This window comes from Sus scrofa, chromosome X, assembly GCF_054392235.1.
Source record: "Sus scrofa isolate SSC_HxYL_T2T_F1_AM1 chromosome X, Sscrofa_HxYL_maternal_Yorkshire_Landrace_v2.0, whole genome shotgun sequence".
NCBI classification, from domain to species: Eukaryota; Metazoa; Chordata; class Mammalia; order Artiodactyla; family Suidae; genus Sus; species Sus scrofa.
The window spans coordinates 17,090,058-17,105,775 of record NC_139401.1 but is presented as its reverse complement, the minus strand read 5'-3'; the positions used below and the strand labels follow the sequence as shown (position 1 = coordinate 17,105,775).

Sequence of the window (15,718 nt, the reverse complement as noted above, 5' to 3'; positions counted from 1 at the left end):
GAGGCCTTTTGACTGGGAGGATCAGTGCCCCTAACCCCCATGTTGTTCAAGGGTTAACAACACAACAGATCTTCCAACACTGTTTTGTTTCGTTTTGTTTTTTCCTTTTTGGCTGCGCCCCTGGCAAGTGGAAGTTCCTGGTCCAGGGATCCAATGTGCACCACAGCAGCGACCCAAGCCACTGCAGTAACAACACCAGATCCTTAACCCACTGTGCCACCAGAGAACTCCCAGATCCTACCGGGACTTGGAATTTACCCTGTTGGGGGGGTAAGGAGGGAGGGGAACATTTCTGTATTGAAAGACAAAAATATGTTAAAGGGTCGACTGTGAAATAGCTCTCTTTTTATTTAATGGTTCTCAAAGACAAGAATGCAAAGAAATTGAACACTCGGCTAGCTTCTTTGGGTTTTGTGCAATGGATCAACATATACAGATTTGACAGAGTGACTCTACAGATGTCTTTTCATCAGGCACCTAGATTGTCCTTTGCAATGAAGAAAAGGTAGTGATGGCATTTGATGACAGTAATTTCTTATTATGCCTTTTGTAAACTCGGCCTTCTGCAGCAGGCCAGTGCCAGAGCTGTGGAAGCTGCCCAAGCCAGCTGCAGGCAAGCGGCATGCGCTTCAGCATCAGGAGCTCCCCAGGGCTGGGCCCTGCCCAGGGAGAGACGGGATCTCAGAGCTCAAGGGCGAGGAGGGGAGAAGAGGGTGCTGGGGGCGAAGCACCGAGGTGCGCAGGAAGCCTCCCCCAGTCACTGTGATGGAGGAGAACGCCGGGAGAGAGAACAGGAGAACCGCCGGCAACAACGAATGGGCACGGAGGGCCGGCTGTGCCGGGCACCGACTTAAATGCCAGGAGCTGCTGAGATGAAGGCAACACACGCACAAAAGCAGTCTTAATGCTAGGACGGAATTAAAATGCAATTACAGCTCAGATTACAAAGAAAATTCGTTTGGGGATTCTGGCCCAGGTTTGCAGCCTCTGCACATTGCAGGATTCCATACAGCTGGAGCCAGAGAAGCCTCAGGTGAACACGAATGCACTGCCAGCACCATACAAAGCTTTTACTGGTTCTGGCAACCCAGACTCACCTCAGCAGCCAAACGATTTGCTTTTCAATTTGTGTGTTGACGTTTTTAGTGTTTCTCATAAATAAAGTTACAGGTTGGGATTGTGTGGTATCCTCGTAAGTTTGTTGGTTTGGGTTCATTTGCTATTTTATATCTTTTATACACACTCATGTACTCACCTGCACACACACACTCATACACATAGTCCTTTTTTTAAAGAAATGAGCGCTGAGAAGAAAGAAAGAGAGGGAGAGGCAAAGAGAGAGAGAAGGGAGGGAGGAGTGCCTTCGTGAGAGCATCTCATGGAAGAGGAGCATCCGTGCATTATGCCCAGATCCTAGCAATGCTTCGGAGGGAGTGAACACATGCGAGTTCACTCTCAGATCACACTGGAGTTCGCATCCTCCAGTCTAAACCCAGACAGACTGGAACCCTCCTACATAAAGTTAAACTCATACCAGAAAGAGCAGGGTTTTTTTTTGGGGGGGTGGGGTTCGGAGGCTAGGGCCGCACAGGGAAGTTCCCAGGCCAGGGACTGAATCCGAACCACAGCTATGGCAACACGAGATCCTCTAACTCACCGCGCCAGGCTGGGGATCGAAACCCAGGTCTCTGTAGAGACCGGAGCAGTAGCAGTCAGATTGTTAACCCACTGCACCATGGCAGCAACTCCCCAGAAACAGCAGTTTTTGGTGGGGTGGGCAACCTGACTTCATTAACTGGGTTTCGTTGCTGTGAAGACCCTATCCAATTGTTAAAATAACAAATGCCCCTCTCGCCTCCCCGGAGCGGAGGCTACCCGGCCCCCAGGAGGCACTGAAACTGGAGGTGGCCCCTCCCTGTCCTTGACAGCTCTCCTCCCCCAGGCAGGGCCTCCTGCCAACCAGCACACTCAGTGCCTCCGCATCATCCCTGCAAATGCAGGTGGCTTTAAAGGGCTTCAGCCCAACCAGCTGGAACCCAGCCCCAAGCCCATCCTGCTATTGTTCCTACTGTGACCTAATGGCTACATTCTATTGGCCAAAGGGAACTCTTTCCATGACCAAATCCCCTTCCTCTGCCCCAGCTCTACACATCCAGCCTCCCTCCTCCCTAGCTTAACAGACGCCCATCGCCTCCACGGAAGGGCTGCTCTCACCCGTCTGTCCTTGTCCTGCTCCTGTACCCCCAGCTACTCACTGACACTTCCCAATGTGCAAACCTCCCCGGCTCTTAGAGCTCCTGCCACCCAGCTCTGCTTGCCAGGAGGGACAGCTCTCGGGCCCAGATGGACTTGCATGATCCGATCTGATACAGTCCACCCATCCCCCCTAAAGTGGCACTGCCACCACAATGGATGAGCTGAGACGTAGGTCCTCATTTCCCCCAAGGCATGCCGACCCAAGGACGGGCCTCTTTCACGAGCCCTGCCACTCGAGATACCTGACAGCAGAGTCCCTGCCCTCAAAGGTTGAAAACCGGTTACGGACAGAAGGTCTCTGAGCCCTTCCCCCAAAATTCTTATGTCAAAACCATACACCCCAATGCGATGGTATCAGGAGACGGGGCCTCTGGGAGGTCATGCGGGGGGAGCCCTCGTGAATGCACCCTGTCCCCTTCCAGAGTCACAGGGGAGCATGCTTTCTCTCGTGCTCTCCGTCACGTGAAGAAAGAGCCAGAAGCTGGCAGTCTGCAACGCACAAAAGCGTCATCCCCTGAACCCAGGCATCTTAGAACCCAAGCCCGTCGGCAGAGGCTCCGAGACGGCCAGCCTCTAGAACTGGGAGAAATAAAATCCTGTTGTTTTTAAGCCACGGAGCTTATGGTATTTTGTTTCAGCAGCCCGAGCTGAGGCATAACCTGCCTAGGCTGTGTGGACCTCACAAGTCTGAGAAAAAGGATGACCACTTCTCAAACACCTTCTACACACTCCACGAACGGTCCACCTTTTACGTCTCATTCCTAACAGTTAAGCTCATCCGACATGAACGGTTTTACAGGTAAGTACTCCAGGGTTTAGAAAGGTTATGAGAGAAATTCTGGAAAATGAGACACTACCTCAACTGAAGGATCTTGCTGCCCAACAATTTCTGTTAGAGACGCCGTGTAAACCAAATTCACTGAGCAAACAGGCAACCCCTTATGGTATCGCTAAGATATCATCCACTCGGTTCTCTTCGGTGGCCACCACCTGAAAGATAAGTACTGTCTGTACCTCGGAAGCCCCAGATACATGCAAATTAGTTCCCTTCCAAATGGCCCTGGGCACACACCTGTGAGAGAGGGAGCAGGTGTAAAGGGTACAGCCTCACACCTGAGTATTTTCTACCTTCTCTCGATCGAACCAAAGAATGAACTACAAAGCTGGCTCCATCCTAACTGCGCTGTAACCAGCTGAGCTAAGCAGAGTGCAGAACAGAAACTAACAAACATCTGCCACTTCCCTTCTGGCGGCCCAGCATCAGAACCCCTTGCCAATGTTTATGAAATCTTCCCCCTGCCTTCAGCTAAAGAAGCTAAAAACACCGGATACCCACGCTCATGATTTCTTCTCAGTCAGGGTACGGGCACAGCACCTAAGCTTCACCAGACACAACGCACGGACATTTGAATCAGGAATGAGTCGTGTGAAGCAGCAGGAATAGGAGGTGGCTGTTTTCTGTAAACAGCAGCAACTCCGGTGCCCAAGGGCAGCAGGGTGCCGAGCCCCACACCCGATGTCCAGCGCAGGCGAGGTGCGGTGTGGCTGGAGGCTTCCAATATGCAGTAGCCTCAGCTCCAGCATCCTCGCTGGACCACTTCTCTGCTGTGGTACACCCGTAGGTCTGGCGCTGCTGCCCCTTGGTTGTGCATTTTTCAAGACCTCTCCCCAGCTTTCCCAGAGAAAACCTGAGCTACCCAATATTCTGCCAACAAACCCCTTTGCTGCTTAAATTACCCACGGGTACTCCTCTTACTAATGGGACTGTGTTACTAAGGATCCTGGGTGTTTCAAAGGACAGGTTACAAGTGAGCCTTGATGGATCCAGAACATCTAAACCTGGCTCTATCGATTATTTACTGCGGCCTAACAAAACATTCCCAAAACTCTAGAGCTTTAAAAAAAACCATTTGCTTAGTTCATAACTCTGGGGGGTCAGCAATGTGGGCTGAGCTCAGCTGGGCAACTAGACTGATCTGGGCCAGACTCTGCCGAACTCAGGTGGGGCTCACTTACGCTTCGGCAGTCAGCCCTGGGGGTTGACGGGGTGCCTCCTCTCTCTGCCACATGACCTCTCATCTGCCAGCAGGGGAGCCTGGGCTTTTTCTCGTGATGGCACGAGTGCCCAAAGGAGCAAGAACTGAAGCCGAAATGCTTCTTCAGGCCTAGGCCCAAATCCTGCACAAGGTTGCTTCTACCGTGTCCTATGATCAAGCCAAATCACAAGGCCGGCCAACGCCAAGGAAAGGAGACGCAGGCTCCACCTCTTGGTGGAAGGAGCTGCAAAGTACTGGGGGAATTTCGCCATCTACCATACCTGGCTCTTGGGTAAACAGCACCACGGGGAAGCTGTCACAGCAGAGGTAACCCTACAGAACGCACTTATTGGAACTGCGTATATCTGGAATCTGTGCTCTCACCACCATTTCCATTAACCGCCACCAATGCCAGCCACTGATTTGCAATACCTAACTAGAGGCAATAACCACACAGCCCTGAGCCCGCCGACTGTGCGGTTCAGCACAGGGCCGGCGCCTTGGCGCTCTCTGACTGTAGGGCCTGCGGAAGACTGCAGACTAGTCATGAAGCATCTGACAACCAGCTTTGGCCTATTTGGCTTTAGGCCTATTTCTCTTTGAACCTCAACTTTTCTCCCTGCCCAAGCTCAAAATCAACATTTTCTGCATATGAACAAATGGGTGGTGGTATCACCAGGGAGAGGACTAGTTAATAGCCCTAAGTTACAGAAAAACCTACTATAACTTGAAGGGAATCGAAAAAAGCTCTGATCTGAATGCATTAGGATCTTGAAAAGGTTCACCTATATCCTCTTCCAAGAGCCACTCGAATTGGCAAGCCCCACAAACTGAAATGAGTTGTTTCCCTGACAACTGTTGAACTGAGAAAGGAAGGGCCCCTGCAAGAAATCTCCATGGAAACCACGCAGTCCTTACATCTACCATTTACCTGGGACTCTGGCTGGCATTTGAGCACATCGAATCAGCAATAAAAATGGAAGGGTCATCATCAAAACATCTATAGATAACAAATGCTGGCGATGCCGTGACGTGGGTTCGATCCTTGGCCCAGGAACATACACATGCCGAGGGCGCAGCCATAAATAAATAAATAGAAACGTAAACATAAAAATAAAAACAAATGTTTTAAAGATACAAGTGAACTTACTTGTAAAACAGAAACAGACCCAAAGGCATAGAAAACAAAATTATGGTCAGCAAAGAGGATCGCAAGAGGAAGAGAGAAATCAGGAGACTGGGATTAACATACACGCACTCCTATACACACACACCAGCGAGGATAACTTACTGTATAACACAGGAACCATACTCACTATCTCAGTATTTTGCAATAACCTATAAAGAAAAAGAATCTGATAAAGGATATGAATAGACATAAATAACTGAATCACTGTGCTGTAAACTTGAAACTAACACAACACTGTAAATCCACCACAGTTTTTTCACAAAAAAAATGTAAGGAAGTTGAAAGGGCTTTGGAGCAATGAAGAATTTCAATGCTGACACAGTGAGATCTTCCAGGAAAAAGAAGGCATATTCAGTCCAAACTTCTCAGGACTGAGATTAAGAAGCCTATGCATGCCCAACCCATTTTTTTAAATAGCCCAAAAAGGAGTTTTGAAACACAGTGGACTGGTTCCTCTAAGGCGACTGTGACAAAGTGCCACAAACTGAGTGGTTTCAAACCAACAGAAATGTATGTCTCACAGGTGCGGAGGCTGGAAGTCCAAAACCAAGGTGTGAGCAGGGTTCGTTCCCTGCAAGGGTTATGAGGAAGAATCGGTTTCATGCCGCTCTCCCCACTTGCGGTGGCCCCGGGAGCTCCTCGGCTCGTAAGCGCTGCACTCCAGGCCTCATCTCACCTGGCATTCTTCCTGGCTGAACGGGGAGCCCACCCTTCTCCAGTACGACCTCACCTTAACCTGCTGCCATCTGTGAAGACCTACGTCCAAATAAGGGCACGTTCACAGGGACTGGGGGTGAGGACCTCAACCTATCTTCTTCCAGAGACACAATTCAACCCATAACACCCAGCTTTTATATAAAGCATTTGATTTTATCTATTCGCTAAAGCAAACCGAGAGCTCCGCTTGATTGGTAGCTTAATCAACACAGAAGGTTTGTACTTGGTCACACAGCCACTTAGCTACATTGAACTCTGAGCGGTACAACTTTTACTCTGGGCAGCCATGTGCTCAGCTCAAAAATGGGGTTTTTACTGCAAAAGAGAAGGGATAGATATCAGGAAATAACTAGAAATTTCTATAACATAGGCAAAGAGAAAAGCACTCAGGAAAAACAAGTCCGTGTCTCTGGCCCTTAGGTGAGAAACCACTGCAGAAACAAGATCATAAAAGTTAATGGTGCTTGGAAATGACCTTGGAACTGAAATTAAGAAACCAGTTTGTGTCTAAGAGAAAATCAGAGGCAAAAGGCACTCAGAGGACATATAGTAAATCGCATCTCAAATCAGAAACATTTGAACAAAAATTAACCATATACAGACACTCACAGGGACACACACACACACACCCCACCCTGCCGCCAGCATGGTTCCATTTCAGAACGAAATTGGGCCAGGACCTTAGAACAGCACCAAATATACAACTGCTATGCTATTTAGTATTTATAATTCTTCTGACTCTGATTCTTTTATATTTGGTTTTCGATTTTTGGCCTCACCCACAGCATGAGGAAGTTCCCAGGCTGAGGACGAAAGCCACATTAGAGCAGTGACCTAAGCTACAGCAGGGACAATGCCGTTTCCTTAACCCACTAGGCTTAGGAAACAGGGAATTCCCAAAATATTTATTGTTTTGTTTGGTTTTTTGGTCTTTTTGTCTTTTAGGGCCACAGCCACAGCATATGGAGGTTCCCAGGCTAGGGGTCCAATCGGAACTGCGGCCACTGGCCTACGCTAGAGCCACAGCAATGCTGGATCTGAGCCTCGCCTGCCACCTACACCACAGCTCATGGCAATGCCGGATCCTTAACCCACTGAGCGAGGCCAGGGATGGAACCCACGTCCTCATGGGTGCTAGTCGGGTTCACTAACTGCTGAGCCATGACGGGAACTCCTGGTTTGGGGGGGTGTTTTTTGGCTGCACTGGCAGCAAGTGGAAGTTCCCAGGCCAGGAATCGAATTCATGTCCCAGTTGCAACCTCAGCCACAGCTGCAGCAATGCAAGATCCTTAAGCAGCTGCACTGCACAGGAACTTCCTAAATACCTTCTTCAACTTTTTATTCTGAGATAATTGCAGATTCACATGCACTTGTAAGAAATAATATAGAGGAGTTCCCGTTGTAGCGCAGTGGTTAACGAATCCGACTAGGAACCATGAGGTTGCGGGTTCGGTCCCTGCCCTTGCTCAGTGGGTTAAGGATCCGGCGTTGCCGTGAGCTGTGGTGAAGGTTGCAGACGCGGCTCGGATCCCGAGTTGCTGTGGCTCTGGCATAGGCCGGTGGCTACAGCTCCGATTCAACCCCTAGCCTGGGAACTTCCATATGCCGCGGGAGCGGCCCAAAGAAATAGCAAAACAAAAAAAGACAAAAAAAAAAAAAAAAAAAGAAAGAAATAATATAGAAATTCTTTGTGACTTTTACCCCGCTCCCCGCAGTGGGAACACCTTACAAAAGTATATGGAAAGATCACAACCAGAATATTGACTTTGACAGAGCCAAGACAGAGAACATTTCCATCACCACGAGAATCCCTCATGCTGCCCTTTTACTGAACACCACTCCCCTTCCACCCCTGCCCCGCAACCCCAATCTCTTCTCCATGTCTGTAATTTTATCATGTAAAGAAAAGTATGTAAACGAAAGCATACAGTATATACCATTCAAGACTGGCTCTTTTTTCACTCAGCCTAAGTCCCTGGACAGCCATCCAGGCTGCTGTGTATCAATAGCTCATTCCTTTCGATTGCTGGGTAATACTCCATGGCACAGATGTACCAGTTTGTTGAACCATTCACCCAGTGAAGGACATCTGTGTTGTTTTCAGTTATGAGCTATTAGGAACAAACATGCTATAAACATTTCTGCATATGATTTTGGGTGAAATCGTCATTTCTCTGGGATAAGCACCCAGGACTATAATTACTGGGTCACATAAGGTAGTTGCATATTTACTATTTTTAAGAAACTAACTACTTTCCAGAAGGGCTATATCATTGTACATTTCCATAGGCAAGGTAGGAGTGATCCCCCTCCTCTACAGCATTTACTGATAGCACTTTTTTTTTTTTTTTTTTTTTTTGTCTTTTTGCCATTTGTTGGGCCGCTCCCGGGGCACATGGGAGGTTCCCAGGATGGGGGTCTAATCGGAGCTGTAGCCACTGGCCTACGCCAGAGCCACAGCAACGTGGGATCCAAGCCGAGTCTGTGACCTACACCACAGCTCATGGCAACGCCGGATCCTTAATCCACTGAGCAAGGGCAGGGACCGAACCCGCAACCTCGTGGTTCCTAGTCGGATTTGTTAACCGTTAACCACTGCACCACGATGGGAACTCCCTTTTCTTTTTTCTTTTTTTTTTTTTTTTTTTTTTTTTTGGTCTTCTTCCCTTTTCTAGGGCCGCTCCCGCGGCATATGGAGGTTCCCAGGCTAGGGGTCGAATCGGAGCTGTAGCCACTGGCCTACACCAGAGCCACAGCAACGCGGGATCCGAGCCGAGTCTGTGACCTACACCACAGCTCACGGCAACGCCGGATCCTTAACCCACTGGGCAAGGTCAGGGATCAAACCCGCAACCTCATGGTTCCTAGTCAGATTCGTTAACCATTGCGCCACGACGGGAACTCCTTTTTGCCTTCTTAGGGCCACATCTGTGGCATATGGAGGTCCCAGGCCAGGGGTCGAATTGGAGCTATAGCCACTGGCCTACACCACAGCCACAGCAACAGGGGATCCCAGCCGCATCTGTGACCTACACCACAGCTCAGGGCAACACTGGATCCTTAAGCCACAGACGAGGCCAGGGACCAAACCTGCATCCTCATGGTCACTAGTCATATTCGTTTCTGCTGAATTACAACAGGATCTCCATGATACCACTATTTTTTATTCTAGCTATTCTGATAGGTATGTAGCGATAGCCCATTTGGCTTTAACTTGGATTTCTCCAATAGCTAATAATGTTGAACATCTTACCGTGTCCTCACGTGTCACGTATATATCCTCTTCGGTGAAATGTCTCTTCATGTCTTTCACCCATATTCTAATGGGATGGTTTGGGTTGGTTTGTTTTTGTCTTTTTAGGGCCACACCCACAGCATATGGAGGTTCCCAGGCTAGGGGATGAACCACAGCTGTAGTCACTGGCCTACGCCACAACCACAGCAACACCAGATCCAAGCTATGTCTGTGACCTACACCACAGCTCACAGCAATACCAGATCCTTAACCCCCTGAGTGAGATCAGAGATGGAACCTGCCTCCTCATGGATACTAGTCAGATTCATTTCCACTGAGCCATGACCAGAACTCTTGGGGTTTTTTTTTTAATGGAATTTGGAGGATTTTTTTATATATCACAGATAGTCCTTTGTCAGATATGTGGTTTGCAAGTATTCTTTTCCCACTCTGCAGCTTGTCTCTTAACAAGATATTTCTCAGTGTAAAATGGATTTGATGAAATCAGTTTTATCATCTTTTTCCTTTTATGAATCATACTATTGGTATCAAGTCTAAAAATTATTTACCTCACCCTAGATCCTGAAGGGTTTCTATTTACTTTGAAAATTGTATAGTTTTATGTTTTACATTTAACCTTATGACCCATTTTGAATTATCTGTTGTATACAGTGTGAGGGTTTTTGGGTTTTGTTTTTGGTTTTTTTTTTTTTTTGTCTTTTGTCTTCCGTCCTTTAAGGGCCGCTCCCACGGCATATGGAGGTTCCCAGGCTAGGGGTCGAATCGGAGCTATAGCCACCGGCCTACACCACAGCTCCCAGTAACACCCGGATCCTTAACCCACTGAGCGAGGTCAGGGATCGAACCCGCAACCTCATGGTTCCTAGTCGGATTCATTTCCGCTGCGACACGATGGGAACTCCCCAAGTGTGGGATTTAGACTGAGGCTCGTTTTTGGTTTTAGGGGGTTTTTTGCCTTCTGATGTTCAATTGCCCCAGCATCTTTTGTTGAAAAGGCAATCCTCACTCCTCCATTTAACTGCTCGCAGTGGGTTAAGGATCCAGTGTTGTCGTGAGCTGTGGTGTAGGTCGCAGACAAGGCTCGGATCCCATGTTGCTGTGGTGTAAGCCAGCAGCTATAGTTCCAATGTGACCCTTCGCCTGGGAATTTCCATATGCCACAGGTGTGGCCTAAAAAAACAAAAAAAAATTAAAAAGTCAATGGGGCATATTTCCGTTGGTCGATTTCCAGGTTCTTTGTTCTGTTCACTGATCTATGCATCTATCCCACCGCCAACACTACAGAGCCTTGATTACCATAGGGATTTAAGTCTTGAAATCAAGCGGACTGATCCCTCCTATTTTATTTTTCTTTTTGAAAATACTTTATCTATAATAGTTCTCTTGCCTTTCCATATAAATCTTAGAATAACCATATCTACATCTACCAAAAATTATCTTGCTGGGATTTTTTCCAGGAATTATGTTAAACCTATACATCAATTTGGGGAGAACCAACATCTTTACGACACCGAGTCTTCTAATTCATGAACATGGCATGTCTCCCTACTTACTTAAATCTTGGCTTTTTTTTTTTTTTTTTTTTTGGCCACACCCACGGCATGTGGAAGTTTCCAAGCCAGGGATCAAAACAACGCCACAACAGTGACCTGAGCCAATGTAGTGACAATGTCAGGTCCTTAAACCACTGTGCTACAAAGGAAATGCAACATTTTCTTTGATTCCTTTCATTAGCACTGTGCGCTCTTCAGGATACAAGACCTCTGCAGGCATTGTCAGATTTACATTTTACTGTTAACTTCAACTATTACTCTAATTTCAGTGTCCAAATAGTCATTGCTAGTATACAGAAATACAATTGGTTTTGCTATGTTTATCTTATATTCTACAATCTTGCTGAATGCACTCATTAGTTCTAGAAGTTATTTTGTAGATTCTTTGGAATTTATATACAGACAATAATGTCACCTACAAATAAAGGCAGTTTTATTTCTTCCATTCTGATCTGTGTGCCTTTTATTTCCATTTCTTGCCTAACAGCAATTGGGTAGAACTTACAGTGCAATACAGAAAAACAGAAGTGGGAAGAGACATCCTTGCCTCCAAAATGAACCCAATAGACTCTCAGAGATGTAACAAGAAATGAAGGAAAAATAAAAAAGTAAATACGTAGATAAATCTAAATTAGGAGCTGTCAAACTAAGGTCTGCAAGCCAAGTCTGGTCCAGTCCCTGTTTCTGTAAATAAAGTTTTATTGGAACATAAGCATGCACAATATTTTATGTCCTATCTGTGGCTGCTTTGGCACCACAACAGTGGAGCTGAGCGTTGTGACAGAGACCGTATGGCCCACAGAAGCTAAAATATTACCACCTGTCCTTCCATAGAAAAAGTTTGCTTAACTGTGATCCAAATCAACAATGCCTGGAGTTCCTGCTGTAGCACAGCAGGTTAAGGATCCAGCATGGTGTCTGGCCTGGAACTTCCATGCGTTGTGGGTGTGGCCACAAAAAAAATTTCTCTCTCTACAAAGGGTACTCAGCAGTGCCAAACCATCCACCCCCATGCTTTTCACTGCGAGGATGACCAGACCAATGATCCTGCTTTGCCTGGACTCAGGGGGCTCCCAGATTGTAGCATTTTCAGCGCTAAAACTGAGCAAGTCCCAGTTGGTCCCCCTGCTTCCAGCTCTGATGGCCCACACTTTTCCTTTCACTCCCAGCAGCCTCGTGAGCAGCTAACCAAGCAGCACTCATTAAAGTCAAACGCATCACCTCACCTCCAGATGTCCCTAATAAATGCTCCCCAAGTGATGCCTCTGAAAGAACCCAAACTCCTTGGCCCCTTAAAGGTGCAGTGTGTCACCAAGTTAATGGAGATAGAAGAACTCATGGGCATCTTGTCAGACTCTGTTTTCTCACTTTCTAGAGCCCAGTGTCCTACGGAAGGATACCGGTATGTAGCACAGAAACAAAATCTATTTTAATCTAAGAGAATTGGGCAACTTCCAAAGAGCACTGACCCGAAAAATCTTGACAGAGCAGAGGAAATTGATTTTCTACCAAAGCCATGAGGAGGATTAGACTCAGATTTAGGCCAATAAAAGATTTACATTCCATCCAAGTCCCAACACAACATGATGCACAGATGAAAACATGCTTGTGAATTGACATAGCCGACACACATAACAAAGTCCAAAGGAAAAGTCAGCTTGTAAGAATGCCAGTCCCAAAGGTAAAAACACAACATATAAGTTGCATAAAATATCTGCGATGAATCACAGCATAATCGGTTTTTCAAACATTTTCATAATGAATTTTTATTCTCATTCTGGCCCTTTTTCAAAACGACAGCCCACAAAATCTCAGGATCAGAAAACAGCATCTGTCATGCATTTATAATGATCGAAAAATTCTTAAAAGAGGAGTTTCAACTGTGGCACAATGGGTTAAGAATCTATCTGCAGCAGCTTGGATCCCTGCAGAGGTACAGGCTTGATGCCTGGTCCTGCACAGGGAGTTAAAAGATCCAGTGTTGCTGTGGCTGTAGCGTAGGTTGAAGCTGTGGCTCAGATTCAACTGCTGGCCCAGGAACTTCCCCATAATTCATGTATGGCCATTAAAAAAAAAAAAAATTCTTGGAGTTCCCATAGTGGCTCAGTAGGTTAAGAACCCGACTAGCATCTGTGAGGACGTGGATTCAATCCCTGGCCTCCCTCAGGGGGTTAAGGATCCAGTGTTGCCACAAGCTGTGGTGTGGGTCACAGATGCAGTTCAGATCCTGTGTTGCTGTGACTGTGGTGTAGGCCGGCAGCTGCAGCTTTGATTCGACCCCTAGCCTAGGAACTTCCATATGCCACAGGTACGGACCTAAAAAGAAAAGGAATCCTGCTATATAGCACAGCAAACTATATCTAACCACTTACTTGTGAAGGAACATGATCAGGATAATTTGAGAAAAAGAATGTGCATATATATATATAAGTGGGTCACTTTGCTGTACAGCAGAAATTGACATAACACTGTAAATCAACTATAATAAAAAAATTTTAAACAAAGGAAAAGAAAATAGGAAGAAAAAAATTCTTAAAATTTGCATCTTAAAATTACAAAAATCTCTAGCTTCCCAACTTTCACATATACTCCACCCCTTCCACTGTCCATGCAGACAATTTGAGACCTCGTTTTTACTGTAACCTCCATTAATTATGCTAAGATCCCCTGCACCACACTTAGACCACAAGTAGTACTGGTAACCAGCCTGACCTTGACTGACCAGGGCACCTACACTGGGCATGTGCAATGAGAAGGCAGGTCTGCCCATCAGGTGGACACCTATTCTGGCCACAGCAGAAATTAAAATAAAAGCTGCCTCTCACAATGCTCTTCACTTCTGCAAGTTCTCTTCAAATGCTGCTCTTTTTCCAATCTTCCTGTGGCTAAGAAAGAAAATATGATCCAAAGGATGTCAAGTCAACAGATAAAAGTCAAGCAAAGCTATCACTGTATAAATGAAGCATGACACTGCGACAGTAGGAGTCAAGAACACAATTTTGAAAGAAAAAGCAAAATACTTAGAGGAAGCAAAAAGCTCTACGCCAATGCAATCAACAGTGGTTAAAAGTGATGGGTTGATTCCTGAGGAGGAAATGTTTTTGATTTCATGGTTGCACGATTAGACATAGTAAATCCACATGGCTCTAGCTCTGTACCCAGTCAAGGCCCTTCCTTAATTCCCAAAGCGCAGATCAAGTGTAATAAACAAAAGTAGAGTTAAACTGCTTCAGGAAGAGGACCCATTAATATCAGCAAGTTTCAGAAAAACCTATTTCAACCTTAAAGATATATCGAAAAACTCAGCTCTGAATTTGTTTAAAGAAAGCCCCTTTCCAAGAGCCACTCAAATTGATGGGCATCACACATGAACTAGAAAGGGAGGTTGGCATCTACCATCTATCTTATACACTGGCTGTCATTCAAGCACATCAAATCAGTAATATGAACAGAAGGATGTAGGAAGGACTTAGAAAAATGAAGATTTCAGTGTGTGGTACAGGGAGATTTTCTAGGAAAGAAAGCAAGCACCAGCAGTCCAAGCTTCTCAAGACTCAGGAGGCCTCTGCTAGTTCAGCCCAGTGAAACACAAACCCCCAAATGAAGTATGTGCAACATAGCTTTTATATTAAGTATCTGATTTTGCCCATCAACAAATGTTTATAAAAGCAAATTCGCTTTTTCATTTAAATTGTGAATGACTGAGATATTTTAAAATACGAAATTCTGGTTTGGAAATTTACAATATGAAAAGGAAATGCAATTTATAATTACACAACTACGAGATATGTGGCAAGATGGCCCCCAGGGATCTCTATGAGGCCCCGTAGAGCCCTTTCCCACACTGTACCAGGGTTGCCTGTGTGACCAACTGAAGTGATGGTATGTGACTTCTGAGACAAGGACATAAAAGATACTGTGGCTTTTCTCTTGCTGTCTCTCTCAGATCCTTCACCCTAGGGGAGGCCAGCTGCTACGTCCTGAAGACATTCAAGCAGCCCTAAGGAGAAGCCCTTATGGTAAGAAGCTGAGGCCTCATGCCAACAGCCATGCGAGTGAGCAATCGTGGAAGCGGGTGCTCCATCTCCAATCAGGCCCTCAGGTGACGATGGCCCTAGATGACAACTTGACTGCAACCTCAAGGGATCCTGAACCAGAACCACTTAGTTTAGCTTCTCCTGGATTCCTGATTCTCTGAAACTGTGTAAGATATTAAATGTTTATTGCTTCAAAATGCTAAGATTTGAGGCGATTTGTTACCTAATAGATAAGATAACTAATGCCGCACGTAACTGTTATCACTTGGGCATCACCTTCCTTTCTTTATGTTGAAACCAGTTCTAAGGAGGTAGGAAGCAGTGTGGAAAGAACAGGGTTCTGCAGGTACATATTTGAGTCAAATCCTAGGTTCACCACCTACGACCAGTGTATTCTTGGTCAAATTACTTAACTCCAGGGAGTTCCCGACATGGCTCAGCGGAACCGAATCTGACTAGCATCCATGAGGATGCAGGTTTGATCCCTGGCCTTGTTCAGTGGGTTAAGGATCCGGTGTTGCCGTGAGCTGTGGTGTAGGTCGCAGGTGCAGCTTGGATCTGGCGTTGCTGTGGCTGTGGGGGAGGCCGATGGCTGCAGCTCTGATTTGACCCCTAGCCTGGGAACCTCCATATGCCGCAGGGTGAGGCCCTAAAAAGATGACCAAAAAAAAAAT

General features: G+C 46.4%; 1 protein-coding gene across 12 annotated transcripts in view; it reads right to left on the bottom strand.

Annotated features, from left to right (window-relative positions):
* REPS2 (RALBP1 associated Eps domain containing 2) overlaps positions 1-15,718 on the bottom strand; it is a 245,961-nt gene that overhangs the window by 194,066 nt on the left and 36,177 nt on the right. The window contains exon 1 of one of the 12 annotated variants that reach the window (XM_085008581.1): positions 6,158-6,327. The exons of 9 other annotated variants lie outside the window; for them this stretch is intronic. The gene's annotated coding sequence lies outside the window, so the exon portion shown is untranslated. Of the gene's footprint in view, positions 1-6,157; positions 6,328-15,718 lie in introns of those variants that run through there. 2 more of the 12 variants (XM_085008582.1, XM_085008584.1) reach the window with 2 other exon arrangements.